The 27,071-nt window shown below is 38.9% G+C and overlaps 1 pseudogene; it reads right to left on the bottom strand.

The window, feature by feature from the left end:
* Positions 1–6,812: 6,812 nt before the first annotated feature.
* LOC131902745 (vomeronasal type-1 receptor 4-like) lies at positions 6,813–7,769 on the bottom strand (annotated as a pseudogene).
* Between the last annotated feature and the right edge of the window lie 19,302 nt (positions 7,770–27,071).

Raw genomic sequence — 27,071 nt, 5'->3', positions numbered from 1 at the left:
AAGCAAACAATGCCCACATTCCCAAGCGGTGGAATGGGAGGTTTTTGGTTGTTTCATGAGTTATGAATAATGTCATTGTTTATGATGGTTGGTTACAAGTTGTTGATTGTTAATGGTCAGGAAAAAAGCTGATCATGGAGTTTAGATTCAGAGGTTTTGTTTAAAAAAAAGGAAAAATATAGAAGAGAATATAGATATGAGGTAGATCACTGAATCTACCCTGAGAAAAACAGATAAAGAAGTAATAAGATAAATGGGTAGATAATTGAATGCACTCTAAAAAGAAAAAGGGGGATACATAAAAATGACAAAAGGTAGATTACTGAATCTATTATGAAAATAAAAATACTTTTAAAAATGAACTACTTGTTTTACATAGGATAAGTAATGAAATTTTTTTTGTCTGAGTTTATCAAATGTTACTGGACTAGACATTGTTAATATATATAATGGAGTTTTTTACTGTATATATTGTATATACTTATTAGATAGTTATTCTTGTATTAGTTATAAGCTTTTTTAATTTTAGACAAAAAGAGAAGAAATGTGGTGGTATTGTGTTCCCCACAATATTGTGTACCCTGATAAAATTATCTGGGATCAGAGAACAGAAAACCCACTAGATGCTTAAAATAGGCAGTGGTAGGTAGTACACACCTTTAATCTTAGCATTCCAGAGGCAGAAATCCATGTGTTCAAGGATACAGCCAAGCATGGTGACTCACACCTTTAATCCCAGAAAGCAAGCTTTTAATCCCAGGGAGTGGTGGCAGAAAGCGGAAAGGTATATAAGGCGTTAGGACCAGCATTTGGCTGGTTAAGCTTTCAGGCTTTGGAGCATCAGTTCAGCTTAGAGCCATTCAGATATGAGGACTAGATAGTAAGGATAGGCAGTGGTAGCACACACCTTTAATCCTAGCGTTCTAGGGACAGAAATCCATCTGTTCAAGGTTACAGGCAGGCATGATGACACACACCTTTAATCCCAAGAAGTGAGGCTTTAATCCCAGGGAGTGATGGCAGATAGCAGAAAGGTATATAAGGTGTGAAGACCAGGAACTGGAAGCATTTGGCTGGTTAATCTTTTAGGTTTTGAGCAGCACAGTTCAGCTGAGAGCCATTCGGATATGAGGACGAAGAGGCTTCCAGTCTGAGGAAACAGGACCAGCTGAGGAACTGGCGAGGTGAGGTTAGCTGTGGCTTGTTCTGTCTCTCTGATCTTCCAGTGTTCACCCCAATTATTGACTCCAGGTTTGTTTTATTAAATAAGACCATTTAAGATTTTTGCTACAGCACTCTTTTATGTTGCATTTGTTTAACTCTGTAAAGCTGTTTTACTTTGCCTGTCTAAAACACTCACTTAATCTAATAAGGAGCTGAACAGAAGGTAGCTTAGCAGGAGAGGGGTAAGCATAGCTGCCAGGCAGAGAGAATAAATAGGAGGGGAAATCTAGGCTGCATAGAAGAGAAGAATGAGGAGCAAGAAAAGGAAATGGAGAAGAGGATTCCAGGGGTCAGCCACACAGTGACACAGCCAGCCAGGGAGTAAGAAGAAAAGCAAGATATATAGAATAAAGAAAATTAAAAATCACAGAAGCAAAACGTTTTGAGTCACATGCTACTGTCTCAAGCCATATTTTAAGTGTGTGCTGAGGTTCCACCTCAGACCTCAAGATTACATTGTAAGCACCTCCCTGACTCCCTGACTGAGCCATCTCTAAGACCCAGGTATCTCCTCTAAAGCCTTAAGTACCCAAAGATTAATTCCCCAGTCTCTCTGTCACTATGTAAATAAATTACATTCAAGTGTGTCCATCAAACCAGCAATGGGGTTATTTTGCTTTATTCATGCTAATTTAGGGCACTGGATATCCTCCCTGATAACAGTTTTGTTGGGGGCAGTACATTCTCATGAATATAAAAAAACTACAACACCTTCTCAGTACTTCTTCTCAAAATGACTGTCTTCCTGAGTTAGCCATCTCTTACACCAGGAACTCACCTTGAGAGGAGGCTCTAACACTCATCAAAGAGACCTTCCGTGAAACTCCCAGGGTTTCTGCCACTTGATTACCCAGCAATAGACAAATGGATGAGATCTACATGAGCAAATTGGGGGTGAGGAGGGGTAATGGAGGGCAAGAGTTGGGAAAATAGATATTAGGGGAGCAGGAGGTCATAGCTGGATCAGGAACAGAGTGGGAGAACAATGAAAGAGATACCATGATAAATGAAGACACCATGGGAATAGGAAGAAGCAGAGTGCTAGAGAGGTCCCCAGGAATCCACAAAAAATGACTCCACTATAAACTACTGGAAATGGTTGAGAGGGTGCCTGAGCTGACCTACTCTGGTGATCAGATGGCAGAACACCCTAACTGTCATCAAAGAACCCTCATCCAGTGACTGATGGAAGCAGATGCAGAGATCCATGGCCAGGTCCCAGATGTAACTCCACGAGTACAGTCGATAGGGAAGAGGAGGGATTCTGTGAGCAAGAGATATGGAGACCATGATTGGAAAAAGTACAGCGACAAATAGCCAAACTAGTGGGAACACATGAACTGTGGACCAATAGCTGAGTAGCCCCCATGGAACTGGACTAGGTCCTCTGGATAAGTGAGACAATTGTTTAGATTCAACTGTTTAGGGGGGCCCCAGGCAGTGGGACCAGGACCTGTCCCTAGTGCATGAGCCAGGTTTTTGGAACATAGTGCCTATGGTGAGACACTTTGTGCAGCCTTGGGACAAGGATGAGGGGCTTAGACCTAACTCAACTGAATTACCAGGCTCTGCTGACTCCCCAGGGGAGACCTTGCCTCGAAGCAAGTGGGAATAGGAGGGTGGATTGGGGGAAAATTTTGGGGGGTGGGACGAGGGAGGACAGGGGAATCTGTGGGTGATATGTAAAATGAGTAGAAAATCTCTTAATTTAAAAAAAGGAGGAAAAAAAAGAAATCACTCCACAAGTCTAAGATAAAGTTTTCAGTGAAAATAAGAAACACAATAAAACCAAAATTTTTCTTTTCTCAGATCATCTCAAAAAAAAGTCATGGTTTAATCATATTGATCTCTATATTTTTTTAGTTTGTAATAGTTCTCTGAGAGTTGGGTATAAGCTGTTTTAACATATTCACCCCTCCCCCAACTCTTCGCAAAGCCACTCTCCCTCCCATACCCACTAACTTTCTGTGTTTTAAAAACAGACATATCGAGCAAGACCAATGGGTGCTGCCCAAATATTCTTGCATGCATGATCTTCCACTGGAGTATAGTCTGATTACAAGGAACTACACTGTTAGAGAAAACAGTGTCTTTTCTTATCTCAAGAGCTGACAATTGCCATTAGCCCCCAGCTAGGGAAGAATTTAGTGCCAATTCCATTGTGTATGATGGGATTTGGTATGGCTTGGACGTGTGCAGGTCTTGAGCATGCTGTCACAACCACTGTGAATTCACATGTGCAGTGCCCTGCTGTGCACAGAACACATTGTTTCTGTGTAATCATCAACCACCTCCAGGTCTTACAGTCTTCCATGTTCTTTTCTGCAACGATTCTTGAGTCTTTTGAGGAGGAGATGTGATAGAGACATCCTGTTTAGGGACAAGCATTGTCATACAGTCTCTTATTCTCTGCACCTAGACCCTTATTCATTTCTAAGTTAATCATTATCTGCTGCAAATAGGAACTTACCTGATGAGGACTGAGAGATGTAGTAATCTATGGGTCTGACAAGTCATTAGGAGTCACTCTAATACTATGTTCATTTAGAAGATTAGAAGCAATATGTTCTCTCCTAGAGCCTATGACCTGTCTAGCCATGGATTCTTGGTCCAATAATGGTGCCAGGCATGGTTTTCAGCTTGTGGAGAAGGACTGATGCTTGTGTCACTATTACACCAGTGAGCATGTCTTTCAAAGTTATTCATTGTCATGGTGCACAGTGGCAAAGCTGGATATAATTGATGATATCTTTTCAACTCCAGCAATGTAATAGATATCCCTGGCACTGTGAAGATTACCCAGTAGGGATCAAGTTTCTAGGTCTATACCAGACTGCTTTCTCTGTCACTTTCTGGGGGGTAAATAAGAGCAATGGACATACTAAGTCCCATTTTTTTAAAAACTAAGACAACTTTTCGTTCTCAGTCTTCAAATGTTTTTGGTGGTGGTGCTGGTAGTGGTGATAGTGTTTTTTTAAAGTTTTGTTTTGAATTTCTTGGGTCTCATAAGGTAGGGTGGGCTAGCTTCAGACTTTCTATCTTGTTTGAACTCACCTCAGATTCATAACCATCCTCCTGTCTCAGCCTACAGAGTGGTAGAATTATTGTACTAAAACACTATAACAGACAGAGCACATGTTTTCAACAGATTATCTTTAAATGATATTCACCTTATATAGATGTCTACTATCTTGGAAATCATGGAACTGAATAATCTCTTATAACCTATCTCATTTTTCATATAATCAACTATTCAGACAAAAACACAGGCTTCAATACCCCCACCCTCGAAATATAAATTAGTAAAAAGAAGTGGATGAAGGAAAAAGTGCTTTAACAGAATTAGATAATATTAGATTAGAAATACATAAATCTTAAAAATCATGATAGGAAAACTTCCAGTTTTATAATGAATAAAATTATGTATTTTTTATTTATTAGCACTGATTTAAATGAACTTGGTCCTTGTTTAAATTCTTATTCCTGTTATTTCATAGGAAGAGGAAAAAAATAGTTGTTGTCTTCTCTAGGGTATGTATTTTTTTCTCTTGTATATACAAAGCTGAAATTCTAAGAATGTACTAATCAGATAAGTTGGAAAAATATAGACCCCATTCTACATAATGTTATAAGTCCTGGAGGATCAACTTTAGTTGACACCCTCCAAAAGTTTCAGTATTTGCTATCTTCTGCCAGCAGGCATTGAGATGTCCATTTTACAGCAATGTGAAAAGACAAAAAAAAAAAAACCTCCGAATTTAACTCCATTTAAATATGCTGTAGCCACCACAATGACTCATAAGATTTTATCAGTACAATTTAGAATGCTATTGAGTTATTTAGTTAATTTTCTAAATGTTTTGACTAAAAAAAAAAGACAAAAACAATTTAAGGTGGAAATGTTTTATTTCAGCTTGCAGTTTGAGTACACAGTCCATCATGGGAAGGAATCATGGTATCAGGAGGTTGACGCAGCTGAACACATGGTATCTCTAGACAGATAGCAAAGAGAGATGCATGCCAGTTCTGAACTTGTTTTCCCCAGTTTATTCAGTCCAGGAATCTAACCAAAGAATCAATGGCTGTGCCGAATTAGAGTGGGTCCTCTACCTCCATTAACCCAGCTTTAAACTCCCTGAAAGATGTATCGAGATTTTGTTTGCTGGTGATTCTAGATCCTATCAAGTGGACTATCAATATTAACTATCATGTTACCTAATGTTAGACTTGCACAAATAATAAAGAACATATGTATATAATCATGAACAGAAGTCAACAACTTGTGACAAATTGAGAGATGAGAAAAATATTATCTTTTCCCATGGCAGGGAAAAGTGAGTATGGAGACTAAGTTGGGAACACTGATGAATGCAGTAGGACAACGTATGGAGAATGCCTGTAGAAATGTAGAGGTTAACCTCCACAGCCTTGGATTGTCACAGACTGTCAAACAGAATGCCAGGGTGCAAGCAACTGAGTAGGAGGTAACAACGGCTCACAGCAGAATTGGGATGACTAGGAAAGTCTCTGTCTTCCCAGGGAAGTCTGAGGAAACAATGGGCACAGCAAATAGACAGCATTTGTCATTTCTTCCCATAGAGGAACCTGGAAGTGGAGCCACAAACCCACATCATAAGATCAGATGCAGAACATCGGTGAAGCCAAAATGTGAATGAATAAAATGGAATTGATCACATAAACAAGTTATTCTCACGTGCCAAAGATTCTGGATTTTTCTTTGCTCTTTTTTTCTATAATTCAGTTGCAGCAGTGGGACCAGAGTCCAGGCTGTGCTTGAAGAGAAACACATACCTCAACAGCTGATTAGATATCTTTAAGCATATACTATTCTTTTTTTCTTTTTTTAAAATTTTATATAAGCGATTTTCTAATCATTTTACATATCAGCCAAAGATTGCCCTGTCCTCCCTTCTTCCACCCTCCAGCCTTCTCCCGCAATCTACCCCTGATTCCCACCTCCTCCAAGGCAAGGTCTCCCCTGGGGAATCAGCCCAGCCTGGTACATTCAGTTGAGGCAGGTCCAATCCCCTCCTCCCTGCACCAAGGCTGAGCAAAGTGTCTCAGCATAGGCCGGGGGTTCCAAAAAGTTGGCTCATGCACCAAGACAGGTCCCAGTCCCACTGCCTGGGAGCCTCCTAAACAGTTCAAGCTAATCAACTGTCTCACTTATCCAGAGGGCCTAGCCCAGTTCCATGGGGGCTCCTCAGCTATTGGTTCACAGTTCATGAGTTTCCGCTAGTTTGGCACTTTGTTCCTGTGTTTTTCCAAATCATGGTCTCGATATCTCTTGCTCATATCACACTTCCTCTCTTTCATCGATTGGACTCCTGGAGCTCCTCCTAGTACATGATGATCCCCAATCTCTTAGCATTTAGAACAAAAACAAAGAGATATCTTCATGTCATGGAACTGCTTAGGCAGCATTTTGACTGCAGTAACAACTGGCAATGCTTAATTTAGAGAGCCATTAATTTGCTAAACAACACCTGGTCATGTGTGAGTCTAATGATCAGTAATAGATGAAAGAATATTTAAATTTATCATAACACACAAATCACCATGTTAAATTACCTTCTCCTACAGCAGGGAAAATGATTCTTGGGAACAGATTTGTTATTACGGATGAGGATGAAGGGGCAAAATGTGGGGAAGCATGTGTCTAGGAATGTAAATATGTTGATTATCCACAGACTTGGATTGTCAAATGCCACATTATAGATAACTAATATGAAGGACATTGAATAGGAGAGGACAAAGGTACAGACAAGAGTCAAGATGGTTTTTGTGGCTCTGTCTTCAGGAGAGACTCTGGGGGTGTGTTGTGCACTGTGGATGTGCTGTAACTGACTCTTGTGCCTACAGAGGATGCTCACCATGAAGACACTGGCCCAGATCATGAGACCCAAACAGAGACCATCAGTGAAACAAAGCAATGACAGGTTTAGGTTTAGTAAAGTTACAGTATTGTCAAAAACAAATGCTGAGCAGTACCCTAACTTGATTTTCTTGGTGAAGTTTTTGCTAATATCAGGTCCCATCACATCTATACCTGTTTTGCTGTTTAGAAGCAGATGCACAAGCCAGCTGAGTGAGCAGGACCGAGCCATGTATTTGGAGACTCTGTGTTTAAGCTTCATCCACCTGGAGTTGCTGGGGCTGATTGTGATTGCTTGGAAGATACTCAAGAGGCAGGTGCAGTGCAGGGAAATGGCCCAGGCCACTCGATTACTGTAAAGAGTGAGTTCACATAAAAGGTCACCCAGGAGATATTGCAAGCCCAGCTGTACCATTATGTGAGGAATTACCCTTGAGATAATGACCAAGGAATTGGCTAAAGTCAGATGCCTTAAAATCTGGTCTTTGGGCATCAGACTTTTTCCAGTGAATACAGACATGATATAAGGAAGAAGAACTGACCAATTGCCAAGAATTCCAACAGCTGTTTGAGAAAAGAAAAGAATCCCCACTGGCAAGTTCTCAGGAACCATATTCTTTTCACCTGAGGTAAATAAATTTAATCACATCAGTACAACCAGGAAGAAGACATTTAAATGTGTATTAATTTTTAGGAGCTCAAATTGTTTTATTGTCTCATCAGGCCAATAGTCTGTCTTAGCTCAAGTTACCCAATAAATAGGATACAATGCCATGATCAAACATATTGTGGGTTATCAAATGTGGGAGTAAAAAAAAGATGGAAATTGGACTCACAGTTTTCATAATTCCTCTAATGCTTTATAGTCTTCACAGTTCCACTAATGTTCTTTTTTTCTGCATTAATATCCAATATATACTTCTAATATCCTGAAAGAATTGAGTGTATTAATGTCAACATTAGACTTCATTGCTTCCTGTAATGCATCTCTAACAGACAAAAGTGGAAATTTCACACTATTCCCAGAGACACAGAAACAGGTGAGAAGAAGAGTGAAAAGGTAAATATACGTCAACACACAGGCTGAGAGAAACCAGAAAAAAATGGTAAGAAATTCTGAAAATTTGAATCTGGTGAAAATTATTACTAGCATTGTTTTATTTTTAAAAATACAACCATTTATGTTCATATTTCCCTAATTTAAAAGAGAGAGAAAAGGTTTTTTTCCTATGGGTCTCTGATTTTATTTTCAAAACACAAAGAATATGAAGTTTATAAGTAATTTGAGAACACCCAACTAGAAAACATTAACCATCCCTCCATAGGCAGAGTTATTAGCATGACTCTGTTGCATATATTAAAATTTCAGTGCCTCAGCAATGTGAAGAAACAACATTAAATGTTATCAAGACAGATCTAACAGTCAGTTAAACAGACAGTCATGAAAGACCCCACTTATAGCAGGCTTTTACTTAGCATAAGAAACGCCATTCTGCGAGGCAAGTACCAGAAAAACAAGGCGTCCTTGGCCTAACTGCAAAATGTACGTTTAGATAAATCACTTGGCATAAACCGTAATCAGCCAGCTGCAAAAGCCTGGGACCAAGGAAACACTCACCCTGATCACCCACCCTGGGAGAGAAACTGTTGAGTCAAAATAAGATATCTCTGGTTGGCCACTTGGCCTTGGGGAATAAACAGTTGGGCTGGGAAAGCACCCCCAAGTCCAAGTCAGCCACACACATCAAATTTCAGAAAATTAAAAATATGTCCCTAAGTTCACCCTGGCCTTCTTTGAATCAACCAATGGGAACCCTGTAACTATGCTTCTCGCTTCTGTAACCGTGCCTCTGCCCCTGGGATCCTACAAAAAGTCCCCTTTACACAAGGAGGATGCGCAAAGTCTTCCGAGAGACTTTGTCGCCCCAGGTACCTGTGTGTCTGAATAAACCCTCTTGCTGCTTGCATCTGATCCGTGGTTTCGGTGTGTTCCTTGGACTTGGGGTCTCTCCTGAGGAAAGATCTCCTCCGGGGGTCTTTCAGTCAGAAATTGTACTACAAATGTTAGGGTTCAAAACTATCAACGTTTGCACAACACACTAGCATGAAATTAGACAGGGAGAAGGGATAAGACAAAATACATTCGTTCACAGGTAAATACGGTCTGGCTATTAAACAGTGTTGGAAAATCAGGCAATGTATGAAATACAGTGTTCAAACAAGACAGCTCCAATGAGTCAGATTTTGTGATACACGCCATATTTGGGCTCAGTCATTTCATCAGTCTATAATGAATAATAAGCAGTTCATCCAAAATAATAGAAAGTGGAAGATGTAAAGAGATAACGGAACATCCAGAAAAGGAAGACTTTGTCAGTAGACAGATAGCTCAATATGAAATTTCTTCAACAATATGGAAGAAAAGCAATACAAGGTCCAAACAAGAAAATGACTGCTAGTCATCTCTCTGTTGTAATTCCAAAAAGAATTCTCCATAAATTCATTTGAAAAAGCCAGAAAAGTACCTTTCAGCCTGGGAATCAAGCGAGTTGGAGAAGCTGTGTCTGCAATCACAGAGAATTCACATACAGAGGGAAGCACTCAGAAGCAAAAGTTCCCAGAATGCCCCCCTGCCCTGCTCCCTTTGCACTGTTCTTTGCTTGAGTCTGGCCCTGTCCAGCCCATGATGCTCTTTGTGTGATTCTGGAAGTCAAAGGACTCTCCATTACCTTTTCACTTGAACCCTGGACTCATGTCCTAAATGTCTCCTGAGTTTCTGACTGCATTAGGAACAGTCAAAAACACACCAGTCAACAGTTAGCTTTCCCCTTCGGGTTTTCAATCAAGAAAATCTTCACAGTTCTAATCATGAGATGCTGAGGATAATAGTAACTGTGTATTCTGTACATCCTTTAAACTGGTGCAGAAAGGTATGTATTGTCCCAAACTTTTGTAAAACTAACTGAAAGAATTCTCTGTTGAAACACAGGAATTCTGATAGAGTCTGCAAAAAGAAGGAAGAGCCAGTCACACTGTGTGTGCAATGATGCTCAATATGAACACTGTCCATTTAGTCACAGAAAAGCTGTGGTTTAAAGTACCTATTTCTTTAAGAAAATAAATCATCTTTTCATTACTTAAAATATTTTAGGAAGTCATTAATGGCTTACACATCTGTGATTTTAAGATTGGTAACATTGGGGGCTGGAGAGATGGGTTAGGAGTTAAGAGCACTTGCTATTCTTTCAAAGAACCTGGGTTCTGTTTGCAGCACCCACACAGAGTGCCTCACCACTGCCTGCAACCCCAGCTCCAGGAAGAATCTGATACCTCTGGGCTCTACTGGCTCCTGCACACATGTATGAACATACCCACAAACAGATAGAAACACAAATACCTGTAATCTAAAATAATCGAAATAAATCTTAAAAGGAACATTTCTCTGAAAGGAGAGAAGAACAAGAGCAAAATTCAACCCTTAAAATGGGCTGAATAAATGGGGTAACAGGTACAAACATTTGCTGCAAATTTTAGGACCTGAGATAAGATCACACTGCCTATAAGATATTGTTGAGTATTGTTGGCCATCAGCTTAGAAAAAAAAACACACACACACACACAAGCTCCAGATTCATCCAGAGATCTTGTTAAAATAAATAATGCACAGAGGAATATGGAAGGATATCCAACCACTCCTCTGGCAGTCATACACATGTACTACATTCTCCATCATCTATCTACCTATCTATCTCCATGTATCTATCTCTCTATATGTATCTATCTACCTACCTATCTATCATCTGTCTGTCTGTCTATCTATCTACCTGTTTATTATCTATCATCTATCTCTATCTATCTGTCTGTCTGTCTATCTGGATATTTTCATTTGCATGTATATTCATATTACATACAGAAATAAGTGGTTTCAATGAATTACAAGTTAGGAAGGGACCCTTTCGACCTTGTGGAAGGCACAGAGAGGGAGAGACAGGAGACTGTCCATCCTTTGCCAGCAGGAAATAGCTTCCATTTCATGTGAAATCCTTTTCATCGGCTTACTTCAATATTTAGCAATAGTAATTTCCCCTTATTCCCTCTACTCATAGATTCTCCAGTCACCTGTGACTTGCTATAAAGAGAAAATGTACTTACACTGTTCTGTGAAACACAGAAGTTATTGTAGTGAGTGTTGTACTGGGCGATTGAGTCTGTTTTGTTGAGATGAGACTCTGATCCCTCACTTACAGGCTTATAATTCCCTGGTCTTTTCCCTCACAGGACCTGTGATTTTCAACTCTAGATCCATAACAGCATCTACATGGGGAATTAAGAATACCTTTTCAACAGCCTTGCTCCACTTACCTGTAAATGAAAAAGTCCAGATTAAGACAGCAAATCCACAGAAGCAATTATAAAAAGTTGGGAAAAACTTTTCTGTGAGTCCTTAGAGTACTCGGGGTGTCACAAGGAGAGCCACACAAGTTTCATGCCTAGAGCAGGGGAGGGGGCACAAGGGAAATACGTGACTTTGTCTGGATTTGAGCAGACTTGTCAGCTTTAACTCACCACCTAATGTCTTAGGTGATGTCAGAAGTTAATAACCAGCACCAAGGGGCATTAAAACTGATGATCCAGGAATCTTTTACATCTCATTTCTTTGAAGCTGCATTTTCTAAGAGCTTATTGTTTGATTGCTGTGCTGCTGGATTCCATTCATTTTCATGTCTGAAGAAACTCTAGTGCATGTATTTACAGCTATGTATTTGAACAGTTGATGTGTGGATTCCAATTTTGAGCTTGCCTAAATAAGGATTCTCTGAACTTCCTAGCAAAGGGATTCTATTTGCAATGTGCATGTATTTTGATGGCATATATTTACAAAAGAATCATCAGTTTGAGGGGGTCTATGTTTATTTAAAACTACTTTTATGATTTTAAAACTTCATATATATATATATATATATATATATATATATATATATATATGTAAGTTTTTATACACACACACACACACACACACACACACACACACAAACACACAGTGTAGCCTGGTCATACGTATTTCCCCACTTCTTTTCCAATATATGTTCTCCAGAATATCTCACTCTCAACTTCACAGCCTTTCTACTTTTGTTTCTCTTTTTTCATGTGACCCACCAAGGCCAATTAGTACTTCTGATAGCTCATGGGTGTGGGTAATCACTGTTGTTTGGACAACTTAGTTCTCAAACACCCAAGGAAAAGTCACTCTCCTGCTCTTAGAACTGATCACTTGCCAATGGTGCCATATATAGGAGTGGGGCCTTAGTAACCCTTCCTCCATCCATGTTGGAATCTTAACTGGCTGAACATTGTGTAGATCTCATGCCTGTAACCAGAGTGGCTGTGAGTTCATATGGGAAACAGGCATGTCTTATATGGAGGACAGAATTCATAGCTCTCCTCTGTATCTTCTAGTTTGTAATTTTCTTTCTGTTTCTTCTTATATGCTGTGTCCCCTGCACCTGGAGTAATGGATGTCTATGGCTGAGTACTCATAATCACATTCTCAGCACTTGACTAGTTATGAGTACATGCATTAACCACTACAAAAAAGAAGCTTCTCTGACCAAGGTTTAGTGCAACACAAATCTATGAGTACAAACATAAATATTTAAAAGGTAGCAGTTGGACAATATGACTACTTAACAAAACAGCTGTTGTAGGTTGCCCTACAGGGTCTATGATCTCCCAAGATTTGGAGATTTGACCAGGTTTGAAGGAATAGGCATGATTTCCTCTTGAGACATTGACCCTAGATAAAATCAGAAAGCAAATGGTTATCTGAGTAACAACCATGGCACTAATGTACCATTTGCACATCTTGCTTGGGTAGGTCATTATTGTAGTATGCAGGGTCCAGTGCTGAATAAGACCATTAATGTCTCTTCTCTCCCACATGCTGATGTAGCACCTCCAGGATTATGCCACCTAGCCAACAGAAAAAGAGTTTTCTGGTCAGTTCAAGACTGATTTTTCTATGTTTTTCAACTAACCTATATGGTGTACTCAGCAGGAGAATCTTACCATCCAGTTCAAGTAAGCAACCAAGAACAACAGCCATATCTCAATGGTTTGGGAGTCTCAGGAGTGTAGCACACTTTCTTGTTGGACTATCTTTGTACCCCCAGCCCACAAATAATGACCCAGAGATTTATTATTAATTATAAAGCTTGCCCTTAGCTTATGCTTTTTCACAACCAGCTCTTTTTACTTAATTAACCCATGTATTTTCTAATCTACATTTTGCCATGTGGCTCTGTTAGCCCCTCTTAGTTGTCACATCTGACTTGTTCTGAGTCTGCTGGCAAAATCCCAGTTTCCTGCTTCCTCTGCCTGGAAGTCCTGCCTACTCTCTACAGTCTAGCTATTGTCCATTTAGCTCTATATTAAACCAATCAGAGCAACACACATCTTTATGCAGTGTACCAATATTCTACAACACAGGAGTCTCTCCAAATAATAAATAAGGGAATATATATCTCATCTAGAAACAGGATTTTTGTTTGAAAACCTATGGCTTCTGGTAAATCATGCTGAAAATCTCTGTTAAAATTCCTTTTTAAATTGTATTTTCCAATCAGATTATACACTGGTAAATTACTACATGAGTTTCCCAAACATCATTAGTTTTGGTTGAATCACACCTCTCCCAAATAGCTCCCCTTCCTCTTCTACCACCTCACTGGCACAAATTATTTAGAAGTACAACTTTACAACATTGGGTTTAGGGTTCACCTAGGCTACTATTTCCAGGAGTTACTACTTGCGATCTATTGTATTCAGATTAGTTTCTCAACATGAGTTGATCTTCAGCCCATCTCAGCACATCCCTCAAACCCCAAATGCTCTATTTCCCAGCACCAACCCTTCATATAAACCCCGAATCTACTGATAAGACTCTCACCAACCTTCTGCACTTAGAGGAATACAATAAAATACTCACTTCAAGATTAAAACAGACAGCCAGGGAACTCTGACTGAACATTCAGGAAAGGTTAGTCCATCTGATATATTTTCTCAGGGTCACCATTACTTCACCAAAAAGTAATCAAAAATTTTCAAGTTATGTATAATTTGTACATATATGTGTTAAATGCTGGGCACTGCCTAACACTGCACACATTTCACAGACAATTTTGAGTGGTGAATGCTGTCACAGGATAGATTATCAATGGGTTTATAAAGCCAGGAGCCAGTTCTATAAAGATACTGTTTTCAAATGACTGAAATTCCTAGATACTTTGTAGAGTCTCCTACTTTCATGTAAGTCATTCAGTTGAAGGACTAATACTACAGTCAAGGCTGTTCCTGTTGTGAAACTCATATAAAACATTCTGGTTGATCAGGTCTAAGGAGACAGAGCCACGGTTGATGAAGGAACACGTGAATATATTAGAGAAATTAAGCTACTAGAGCATGTGACAATAGTTTGAAATTTTACATTTTCTACAATGAAGAAAGTACAGCCTGGAGGCAGAATTTTATTTCTGAGGAGAACGAAAGGACTGGATGTGGGGAAACATGTTTGTAGGATTGCAAGTATATTTAGAACTGACAGACTTGGATTATCAAAGAACACCATATAAAGAATCAGGATGGAGTAGCAGGTTACAAGGGTCCACACAAAGATCAGAATGGATTGACTGTCTCTGGATACAGGGGAGACTCTAGGGCAGTCCTGGGCACTGTGAATATGCTGTCTCTTCTCTCTTGTGCCCGTGGAGGATGCACACCATGGTGACACTAGTACAGACCATGAGACCCAAATACAGACCATCACTGAAGCAGAACAGAAACAAATACAGTGAAGCTGTAATGGTTCCAGAAACAAACACAGCACAGTATCCAAAACTGAATCTGTTGGTGCCATTCCTGCTCTATGAGGATCTGTTACTCTCACAGCAGTTGTGATGTTGAGGATCAGATGTACAAACCAGCTAAATGAGCATGAGGAACCAATGTACTTGATGGCTCTGTGTTTAAGCTTCATCCATCTCGTGCTGCTGGGGCTGGTTGTGATTGCCTGAAAGCAGCTGAGGAGACACGTGCGTGGTGCACAGGGAAACACCTTGTGGTACTAGACTAAAGTACACAACAAGTTTACATATAAAGTCACCCAGGAAAGATTTCAAACCACATTCTGACACTATTTGTGGAGTCCTTCTTGAAATAATAACCAAAAAGTTATCAAAGAATAGGTGTTTTATAATCAGGTTCTTCAGCATCAAACTCTTTTCAGTAAATATCAAAATGAAATAATGAAGCAGAATTGACCAGTTGCCCAGGATTCCTATGGCTGTCTGGGAGAAGAGGATCCCCACTGCTACATTCACAGGAGTCATTCTTTCTCTACTGAGAAAAAGAAAAGGGTATGGATAAATTACTGATATTAATGGATCAAGGCGAGGGAACTTGATACCTTATGTTAAGGAATATTTTCTGTTGAGATAAATAATATGAATTTTAAACACTGAAGTCTTGAAACCATCCTACATTCTCAACTTTGGAAACTTCTATTCATCATTGAAAAGCTTTTCCTTGTGTGGGCCAAACATTACTCTTTGTGGTGGCATTGCTTTTTCATTTCGTAATCTTTTAAATATTATTTAAATTTATTTATGTGTATGTTGCGGGCATGTGTGTATGTAACCACGTTTTGAGTTCCTACAGAGATTGGAACTGCCAGGCATTACAGGCCATTGTGAGCCATCTGACACAGATGTTGTGAACCAATAGAAGTCTTCTGCAAAACCAGCAAGAGTTAGATACTGTGGAGCCATCCCTTCAGTCCACTAGCACCTGGTTTCTTCCTATCCACATGATATCTCTCTCTATCATTGAATCTCTTTCATCGCTCTCCCACTCTTTGCTTGCAAATTTCATAATGTCACTTTTTTTCACTGCTGATTAGTACTCCATTGTGTATATGTACCACAGGGCTATGGGGAAGCCCTCACTGATGAAGGGTGAAAACTTTCCATTGCTTTTGGGTCACCCTTCATCCTAACAGTAAAGTCTTTACCTGCTCTGTAAGTTAGCCCAATAAACCAATTGTTTCCCCACTGGGAACTTTGGTGAAATTGAACTCTGGTTTGTCTTTGGGACCATAGAATGAGGGGAAGGGATGATGGCTAGTTCCCTAAACCTCATGGGAAAATTCTTTGGACAATACTGAAAAGTATATTCCAAAGAGAGACAGGGAGAGTGAGTTGGAGAGGGAGAGAGAGAGGGAGGTTTGTGCTGGAAGGTAATTTGAGTTATTCAGGTTAAGTGAAGGAAAGGGGAAAGACATAAGGAAACATAAATCATTCTAAGGCACTGCTATTAGCCAAATAAATTATCTGTGGAAATAATATCATAGTTAACACATATACCACATTTAGGAATTGTCAAATTTTATCATGCTTATGTGAGTGCATGTGTATGTTCATGTATGTACAGTTTTTGTATCTGTGTGTGAACATGAATGTAGAATGCAGAGCAAACACCAGCTGTTGTCCTTTGGGTTTCTTTGAAAAAAATATCTCTACTGGTGGCCTGAAACTCTTCACGTAGAATAGACTGAAGTTAGAGGTGTGTGCCATCTCTCTCTCTCTCTCTCTCTCTCTCTCTCTCTCTCTCTCTCTCTCTCTCTGTGTGTGTGTGTGTGTGTGTGTGTGTGTGTGTGTGTGTGTGTGTGTGTTTAATGTGTGCTCCAGGGATTCAACTCAGTTCCCTTGGCTGCAAATGCAAACACTTCACTGACCCAGTTACTTCACCAATCCTTCTTTCTTCATTTATTTACTTATTGGATTTATTTATGTTATTTAATATGTGTGAGTATTTTGCTTACATGTATGTCTGTGCACCACATATGCACCTAAGAAACTAGAAGAGGGAATTGGTTCCCTTGAAGCTGGAGTTTCAAATGGTTCTGAGCTGCCATGTCAGTGCTGGGAACTGATTTTGGGTCTTCTGCAAAAGCAGCAAGTACCCTCATAGCTGAGTAATCTCTCCAGCTACCTTCCCAATTTAAAATTATTATTTGATAAACTTTAATCTTATATAAATTTAGTAATGTCATAAATCTGTTTTTTTAAATCAGCAAGAATATATAATTTTACCATAAAATTAAAAGCTTTATCACTTGGTCTTTCAAAAAGTCACAATAATGAATACATTACAAGAAGGTGATGAAATAGAATTTGTAACATATATACATATGATCTATGTATTTAAAGAATCAGCAATATCTGTTAACTCTCTGATGGTGTCTTATTTCTTTGGCAACTTAGGAGTCACATTCATTACTGAAAAACAGAGTTTAAGAAATTTCCGGGTACAGGCTCCCACCCCCAATCAAACAGTTGGCTACAACTGAGACTTAGTGCCAAAGAAAAAGTGGTTTTCTCCAATGGCATCTCATTGGTATATTAACCATGCTTAAGGATAAGTCTATGCCCTGGAGTAGTTGGCACCACAAAATGAACTCTGTAGTATTTTTGTACTTGTTTTGTTCCATTTGCTTTGTTTGGGCATTTTGTTTGTCTTATTGGTTTTTTGCTTGTATATCTGATTTCTTGTTTTGTGGGTTTTGGGTTGTTTTCTTGTTTTTGTTTTGTTTTACTTGTTTGTTGGTTTTAAATGGAGACAAGAGAGAGAAGAACATAAAGCTGGGTGAGTAGGTAGTTGGGGAAGACCTAGGAGGAATTGGTTGAGGGAAAACATGATCAAAATATAGTCTATGAGAAAAAATCTTGTCAATTAAAACATATATTCTCTAGATGTGGTGATGCACACCTGTAATTTCTCCACTCAGGAGATGGAGGCAGGAGGATCTGAAATTCAAGTCAATCTCAGCTATCAAAGAGAGACCAAGGTCAGTCTGTGGGATGCAGAAGAACCTCTTACCAAAAAAAAAAAAAAAAGATTTTTCCCCCATTAAAAGCATCTGTGCATGTGGTTGTGTTTAGAAATGTTTAGAGCCACAGATGTGGATGAATCATCTATATAACGTACTCTCCATTTTAAACTCAGAAGAACATCACAAAAAATGGATAGAAAGAATGCAATCAGAGCTGTAGCCTGGGGGAGCTTGGGAACGCCAAGTTCTGGGACGACATGGCTGTATCATACACCAACTCATAGTAGCTGTAGTTACCTACACAGGACCTGCACAAGATCAAGCCAGTCAAAATTCCAGCATGGATATAAGAAAGGACCCATGAGATACCCATCCTTGCCAGAGAAGCTACATGACAAGTGTGACATGGAGCAAAACTGGGCTATAATAACTTATTAGCAGTGAAAAGAAACTGTACATCACTGAGAAGGATATTATGAACTATATATAAGTCTTGAGGAAACTTTGATGGAACAAAGAGGGTTGGTAAAATTTCCCAGCAGGAGGTGGAAGAGGAAGTGAGTAAGGGGAGCCAGAAGAAGATGAAGATGAGGAAGAGAAGAAGTAGGGGAAGGAAGACAGAATGACTCTATAGAGTCAGGGAGGTGCATGTAATAGGACACAGTTTTTATTTCATTCATTATGCATTATTAAATATCTGGTTTAGTCATCTCTCAAGGTGTCAATGGGTTATATGAAGGCGTGAAGATATTAAGAGCACCCCGAAATCTTATTAAAGCTGCATCTATTTTTAAACATTTTAAAAATGAAAAGGTACTTCTGTTCTGTGTTGTTCCCAGTCTGTGTGGGTGTGACAAGGCATTTGACCATCTTATTGGCATTTTGTTTTCAATCTGTAAAGTGATGTTAACTATGTAATTGTTGTCTAGGAATTCTGTTTTTTTCAACTGTACATATTTATAGTTTGGAAAGAGGACAAGATGCTGCTCCTTGAGTTGAGGCTATGGGGGAAGATGTCTTTTGGTCTATGGGCTCAGAGCATCCACTGTGAACCTGGACCTGTTTATAATGTGGGGAATGTTGATGTAGCATTGAGCTACTCATTTTATATATAATGAAGTGGGGTTTGGCTACCTGCTCAGGTATTTCCATATTTCAAGAGTAGTTAGATATAGTCCCCATAGGAAGCTCAATATAAGAAAGGAAAAGAAAAAGGAATGAAGGTATCCTTGTTTTCTTTCTGTTGCTGTAGTAAAACACTAACTGTAGGCAGAAGTTTCTCTGTCTGGCCAGCAACTGCCAAATACCTGGCAGCCACTTCCCAAATAATTGACTCGGAGGCTTAAAACTGCTTATGAATGCTTGGCTGGTAGCTCAGGCTTATTACTGACTAGTTCTTACACTTAAATTAACCCATAATACTTAACAATGTTTAGCCATGTGGCTCTTTTCTCAGTCTGATATTCTCTTCTTGCTTTCTCTGCATCTGACTGGTAACTCTGACTCCACCTTTCCTCATCCCAGCCTTCTGCTAGTCTGATCACCCCACCTCCACTTCTGCCTGGCTACTGACCAATTGCATTTTATTAAACCAAGAGCAGTGAAAAATCTTTACAGTGTACAAGAGCATTATCCCACAACATTTCTCCCTTCTTCTTTCTTTTTCTTTTCATTATTGAGAAATTTTCTATTCATTTTACATACCAATCACAGATCCCCCTCTCCTCCTCCTCCTGCCTCCAGCCTTTCTCCCCAACCCACTCCCTATTCTCACCTCTTCCAACGCAAGGTCTCCCGTGGGGAGTCTGCAGTGCTTGGTACATTCAGTTGAGGCATGGATAATTGTCAATAATAAAACTAAACAAAGGAGATTATATTCAGGGTTTTTATTTTAAAAAGAAAAAAAGACTTAAGCCAATATCCATAACAATTTGTAACCAACATTCAAAACAAAGACATACATCCATAATCCATTTATGGGGGGAACATAGGTGTAGTTTTCTAGGCTATTTCCTGCTGATTTTGAGTGCTCTTAATCGTATGGGGACCCTGAGAAAATTTAGGATTATGGTCAAGTACTGACTGGAGTAGTCTGTGTAGATGTAATTCTAAATAGTCTTCTTAAATAAGAAACACAGAGCCAAATACAGAGTTAAAAACTCAGAGATCTAGCAGTAGCCAAGAGCTAAGACCACCTTATCTTACCACTCACAGCCTTCCTTCCCCTGAGAGAGAGACCTTCTTCCTGTGTCTTGTCTGTTTATTGCCTTTCTATTCTGACTACTCATTGGCTGTAAACCCAACCACATGACTTCCTCGTCACTGCCTGTCTACACAGACCTCCAGGTCTCTATGGTTGGTACTGAGATTAAAGGTATGGTCACCGCTTGGCTGTATCCTTGAACACACAGAGACTCTGCCTAACATGTGATCAGATTAAGGGCATGTGCTACCACTACCAAACTTCTGCGTAATGGCTTGCTCTTAGCGCTGATCCCCAGGCAACTTTATTAACATACAAATAATATCACATTTCAGCACAAATAAGATATCACCATAAGTCTGTGTGGCTGGATTATCTCAGCCAACATCCTTGAATCCTTTCTGGATGCAGAACTCAGAGGAAACTACAACAGAGGTTTCCTGAAACATTAGATCATCTAGGCCATCTGTTCCCATCAGAGATTTTTCAGGGGGTCTTCCTATATCAAATCTAATCTTTATAAACCAATGGTAGCGACACATATTCACAGTGTACAGAAAGAGCATCCCACAGCACATTGACCAAACAAACATGGGAAGAAAGGGTTTATATGGCTTACAGAGTCCAGTCATCATCTGGGAAAAAAAAGAAAGAACTCAAGGCAGGAGCTTGAAACATAAGCCACAGAAGAATGCTGCTTACTAGCTTTGTTATTTATATAGCCCTGACCCACATGCATAATGATGCTGCTGCCCATAGTGGGCTTGGCCCTCTTATATCAATTAGAAGAGTCAAGAAAATTCCCCATAGACACGCCCAAAGGCCAACTTTATGGAGGTGATTCTTCAATTGATATTCCATTTTCCTAGGTGTGCCATACAGACATCCAAATTTAGTCATCACAGAAGGGGGCATATTCATAATTCAAAAAGTCAGATTGATGTCCCAGGATGTCAAAAAGTCAGGCTGATGTCTGAGAAAGTTTTAGTGATAAGTTCTCTAAAATCTAGCTAGAGTTGTCCTAAATGGTACAGTACATTTTATTCACAACAAAAGGGAAAATAATTGTCAGTGAATTATATTTTTATTATTTTTTGTAATCAGGAGGCTGCCAGATGCAAATGGGATGCTAAGATTGAGTTCTGTAAGATGTTTGTCTAGGTGTACTTCTATGATAGGAACTACACACTGGTACAAAGTCAACAGTTGAAGATAGGAACTCAGAGGAGACACATTAAACTCAGTACCAAATAACCCCCTTACAAACACAATAAAATAATTGCAAATTCATTTACAATATGTCTTGTAACATTTTAATAAGGTAACCAGAGACCTTTAGAAATAATTAACAACCAACCAGCTGTGAATACCTAATAACTATTCATCACAACTTGCTACAGCAAGGGAGACAATCAGGACCATTTGCATTTCAGGAATTCCTTAAAAGCAGACAGAAGAAGTAGGAAAGCTGGTTAGTGTTAGGAAAAAGGGGAAGGTTTAGACATTCTCTCACTGGGTTTCTGCTGGTAGGCTGGCTAGATGTAGAACAATGTATGTGATTGGTTAGGTTACATATTTGGTCTTTTGGGACGGGTGATAGGATCAAAATTAGTACAGCATCTTGGAAGCTGTGCATTATTAGTAGTGTCCAGGACACTGGGGCTCATTTAAAAAAATTACTGCATGTCTTCCCAGGTTTTAATTATATACAGTAGTCTTTTACACTTTCTTCTTGATATGTTTGTCTGTCTCGTTTGTTAATGGCTTTATATAGATAATAAATAGATTTTGTTGTATGTTATTTTGTTTATATTCTGACAAATAACGCTTGCTTGGAGATCAGAGAAACAGAGCAGCAGCCAATAGATATTTCTTACCTCTACAAAATCTCAGATTGAATCAGGGATGAGATCCTATCTCCACCTCCCTAGTGCGGTCATTAAAACTACCCAGCTCTGTTCTGTTTTAGACTGGTTCAATCTACTGTAGCCCAGGGTGGCCTTGAACTCCTGATCTTCCTGCTTTCTCCCCACAAATGCTGGAATTAAAGGTGTGTGCTACCATTGCCTGGCTCCTATGGTTAACTAGTGGCTAGCTCTGCCTTCTGATCTCCAGGCAAGCTTTATTTGTCAGAACACAAACAAAATAACACACAACAAGATTTGCTTGTATGAATTGTATAGATTATTGTTCAGATTCCTCTTAATATATAGCTTATCAATTTATGTTCATACATATGTTTTTTAATCTTTTGGTTGTTCGTTGGTTCACAGAGAGAGAACAATCAAGAATAATCTTGCTATTTTTATCCTCACCATTCATCCATTGCCTGCTTCTTGTACAATCACAATGAGATTAATTCAAATGAATTTATAATTACAGGGTTTTGACTTTGCTGATTTTTTAAAATTAAAATTTAGTTTGGCACTAAATTTTCATAAACTCTCTAGAACTCTGGAAATAACCAATAGTCAAATGAAATCACCTCATATATATTCATAAGAACCATCATTTACATGTGCCAAAGCCTCAAAGCAGGCAGAGCATAGGAAAGCTTGACAGCATAGGAAAAAGCCAAGACTTCAAGAATACTCCTTCAGAAGTTGTAAATAGGTGAAAATGAATTGAAACCCTGCATCTGACCAGGAGTGTGTGCTGGGCTGTCTCTCAGAGGTTCTAAAATGGGCATGAGGCAGACAATTAGGTGCCACCTGTGCCTGTCCCTGTGATATCCTGTGCACTCTGAGGGACCACAAAAAAGTTCTCCGAATCTTGCTAATCATTTCTTTGGATTTGCTCATGTAAACTGGCTTTGTTTTACCTGAAAGGTAATTGGAATAGAGTGTTTAAATCTTATTACCAATCCCTAATGAAATTGTTGTCATGGATCTAGAGTTGAGCTAAAAATTAGTGGTCATGAGGGGAAAGGGATCAGAGAATAAAAAACTGTAAGTCACTGACCAGAGTCCAATCAGAAGACAGACTCAGCATCTCACTCTAACACGCACAACACAGGTGAGTCAATTTTCCTTTCAACCCAAGACAGAGGTAACCAGAGAATCTAGATGTAGCTGAAAAAGTAGGGAAAATAGCCTTGTTTCTGTCTTGGGAAGTGAGACTCTGAAAGGGCCTTCATGGGAAACTGGACCTCTCCCCTGTGAGGCATGGGGATGGACTGTCTTGGGTCTTCCTTACATTGCACGAAGCAGGTTCCTCTTTCAGCTGCAGAAATTCTTTATGTCACCCATTTTGAGGGGTGAATTTCTCTTTTCATTCTCTCTTCTCTTTTGTTAATTTCAAGTTATTAATTTGAAAATGACACAATATATGAATATTACATAACTACTCAAAATGGTTTTAATTAATTGTACAAGCTAAAATTCAAAGAAAGGAATACGTCTGCAATGAAAGCTTTTATACAACTAAATGGAAAATATGTATATTTTGCTACCACCTGATGATTGTGATTGGGAGTTCTGTCTTTTTGAAGTCTACACTAGAGCTCCCTTGTAAAACAATGTTGCAATGGAGACATTTCTCAGTTAATTTTGCAATAAGCTTCTACAGAGAATAAATATTTCTTTGACAAGCAGTTTCTCTTAACCCTAGAACCTCAGTAAACTGAAATACAGATTGAAATCCAAGTTGAGAAGAAATGTGTTGACTAATGTTGACTTCTAGTGAAGGCTAGACTGAATGAAAGATGTTTTTGGTAAGTGGCTCTACATGGAAAAGGAGTAAGGGTCTTGTCTTGTTTAGATGCACAGAGAAATCCCTGGCATATATTCTGTCCAGCAGCATACTCTCCTAGATTCCTAAGGGTGGGAGCCATGAGAGAGGAAGGACCAGGCTTGGAGCATGGAGCATGACACGGCCTGGCACTGAGTGGGAAGCACTCCCAAGGTGCCCTGGAACTGCAGCTTCAGAGGGAATTCTCTATGAATTCCCTTCCATTTATGGGACTCTCTGCACTGTGGCCAAGCAACACCCTAGCCTTTCCTAGCTTCATGAAGTGAACTTTTATGAAAATCATTTTGCAGTGGCTCTACTTTGAATGTCACCCCATTCCAGTTATGTCAAATACATTCCTCATGTTCAATTTCTATCCTTGACTTCCATCGCTTTTCTTCCATATTGTCATAGACTTTTCATAGTGAATCGATTGTCTAAAAATGTTGTCCTTTGATTTCAGATTTTTAGTTTCTCTTTAAAGCATCTGTCCCCCATTCTTTTAGGCGAACTGCTTCCCAGACTATTTCTTGAGGGAAAACAGACTTAAGTTTTGTTTCTATAATGAGATTGTACTACTTATGCTTTTCCATGTTTGAACACCACACCTATAACCTTGCCATCTCATTTGCCAACATTGTGCCAAGGACTGATAATTTTTTTACCTCGGAACCATCGTTCACATTTGGTCTTTCTCCCTGTCTCACTTCTTGTTGGTATGCTCTGTTAGTCTGTCCTGACTTACAATATCTACTTGTTCATTATCTTCCTAACTCACAATAATGTTTAACCATTTACTGCCTAGTAAATGAGTGTGTGACTTTATAGTCAATTTTCAGGAATGGGAAGAAAGTAGAAAAAGGAGATATCAGGGGTGCCTTCCTATACTTGAAGCATCAGAGATCTCTTCCTCTACAAAAATCTTGTTTATGTGGATGTATACACGGCAAGATGATGAGATAATGTTCCTCAGTTAATTCAGAAGCTCCTGGATAGATCCACTATCTGCAAAGACATTCACATTGCACAGATGGAACCTCACATTCTTTCTCTCATCATACTTCTCTCTCCCCTTTTCTATGTTTCTATGTCATGCTATATAGCTGATTTCCCAAGAATAGAGATGCACAATACTTGATAAAATTTTGAAACCTAACCTTCACATTATAACTATTGAGACTCTCAAACTGGCTGATTTGTCTTGTAACATCTCATGCAGTTTCTTCACATTGTAGAGAGGTACATTATAATGCAAACTAGATTGCACAGGAAACAACACTGTATGTGGAGGCTCTGCATTCAGATGGACACTTGAAGTTGGATTGCATGGTGTGGATTATAGTTAATGTTTCTCTAGTGAGTTCATCTGATTATTCCCATAAACTTCACATTATGTCTCTACTGAAAAAATAATTTAGCTGAGCATGTTGGTGCACTCCTTTAGTCCATTCAGTTTAGAGGTGGAGGCAGGCAGATTTCTGCAAGTTCCAGGCCACTCTGGTCTGCAGAGTGAGTATCAGGCCGGAAAGGACAACACAATGAGACACTGTCTCAAAATGGTAAATGAATGATGTGCACTAGCTCCTACAATTTTGTGGTTTCTTAAACCTTGTTTTAATAACTGTCCTGGTATTGTTTCTTGTACCCCTGTGGCCACTTCATGTCATTTTCCTTTAATGGGGAGCATTCCTTCTAGGATCCTCTGAATAGCTGACTTAGTAATCACAATTTTTAAAAATGTAGTTTTACCAGGGAAAGTTTTATTTTTTCTTCAATTCTGTTGCATAGTTTTGCTGGCATAATAGTCTTATTCAGAAAATGGTTACCTTAGCCTATATCCTCAAGTGTACTACTCCCTATTCTTTCTTCTAGTAGCTCCAGAGTTTAGGCCCAACAATGTTTGACCTGTTTGGAATTTATCTGTGTACCAGTTCAGACGTAAGGATCAATTTCATTCTTCCATAAGTAGACATCCAGTTTCCCCAAAGCCATCTGTTAAAGATGCTTTCTTTTCTCCAGCATATGTTTTTGGGAACTTTGAAAAAAAATCAGGTGGTTGTGTGTCATCTTATATAAGGGATCTCAGTGTATTTCAATGAATAACGTGTCTGTTTTTGTGCCAGCACCATACTGTTTTATCATTATCTTTGTGTAGTATAACTTGAAATCTGATGTGATGATTCTTCAGGCAAAGTTTTTATTATTCAGAATTGTTCTTTTGGCTATTTTGAGTCTTTTGTGTTAACATATAAAGTTTTAAATTGTTTTTTCAACTTGTGTGAAGAATTATGTTGGACTTTTGATGGGGATTGTGTGGAATCTGTATATTGTTTTTGGTGGGATAGTCATTTTTACAATATTAATCCTACCAATCCATGAGCACAGGAGGTCTTTAAGTCTTTCACTTCCTTAGTGATATTTATTCCCAGTTATTTTTGGAGCTATAATGAATGATATTGTTTTCTTTCTTGGTGTGTCTATTGTTTGTTGGTAGGCCATTGGTTTTCAGTGTTAAATTTGTATCTTGCTTCTTGTTCAATGTGTTTATCAGCTATAGGAGTTTGCTAGTAGATTGTCTTTAGGTCTTTTATGTATAGAATAATATCATCTGCAAATAAGATACTTTCCTATTTTATCCCCTTCATCTTCTTCACTTGTCTTCACTTAGCTCTAGTTAAGACTTCAAGCATCATGTTGAACAGGAGTGGGGACAGTGGATATCCTTATCTTATTCTTTATTTTCTTGGACATACTTCAAGTTTTTCTTAGCATGAAAATGGCTTGCTGTATAGTGACTTTATTATGTTGATGTGCCTCCTATATTCCTAGATTTTCTAGGATTTTTATTTATGAAGAGGCAGATTTTGTCAAAGGCCTTTTCTGAATCTGATGATCGTGTGGTTTTCTCCTTGAGTCTCTTTATGTAATGTACTATATTTCTTAGGTTTTGTGTGTTGAACCACCTCTGCATCTCTGAGAAAAAGCTGATTGAATAATGGTGATGATTTTCAAATAGCCTCTTGAATTCAATTCACAGCTATTTTATTGAGAATTTTTGTATCTATACTCATCAAGAAGATTGACCCGTAAGTCTATTTGGATGTTGGGTCTTTGTCTTGTTTTGGCATCAAGAA

This window comes from Peromyscus eremicus, chromosome 1 (genome assembly GCF_949786415.1).
Source record: "Peromyscus eremicus chromosome 1, PerEre_H2_v1, whole genome shotgun sequence".
NCBI lineage: Eukaryota > Metazoa > Chordata > Mammalia > Rodentia > Cricetidae > Peromyscus > Peromyscus eremicus.
Note: the sequence above shows the minus strand (reverse complement) of the source record. Positions and strands in the feature narration are given on the sequence as shown.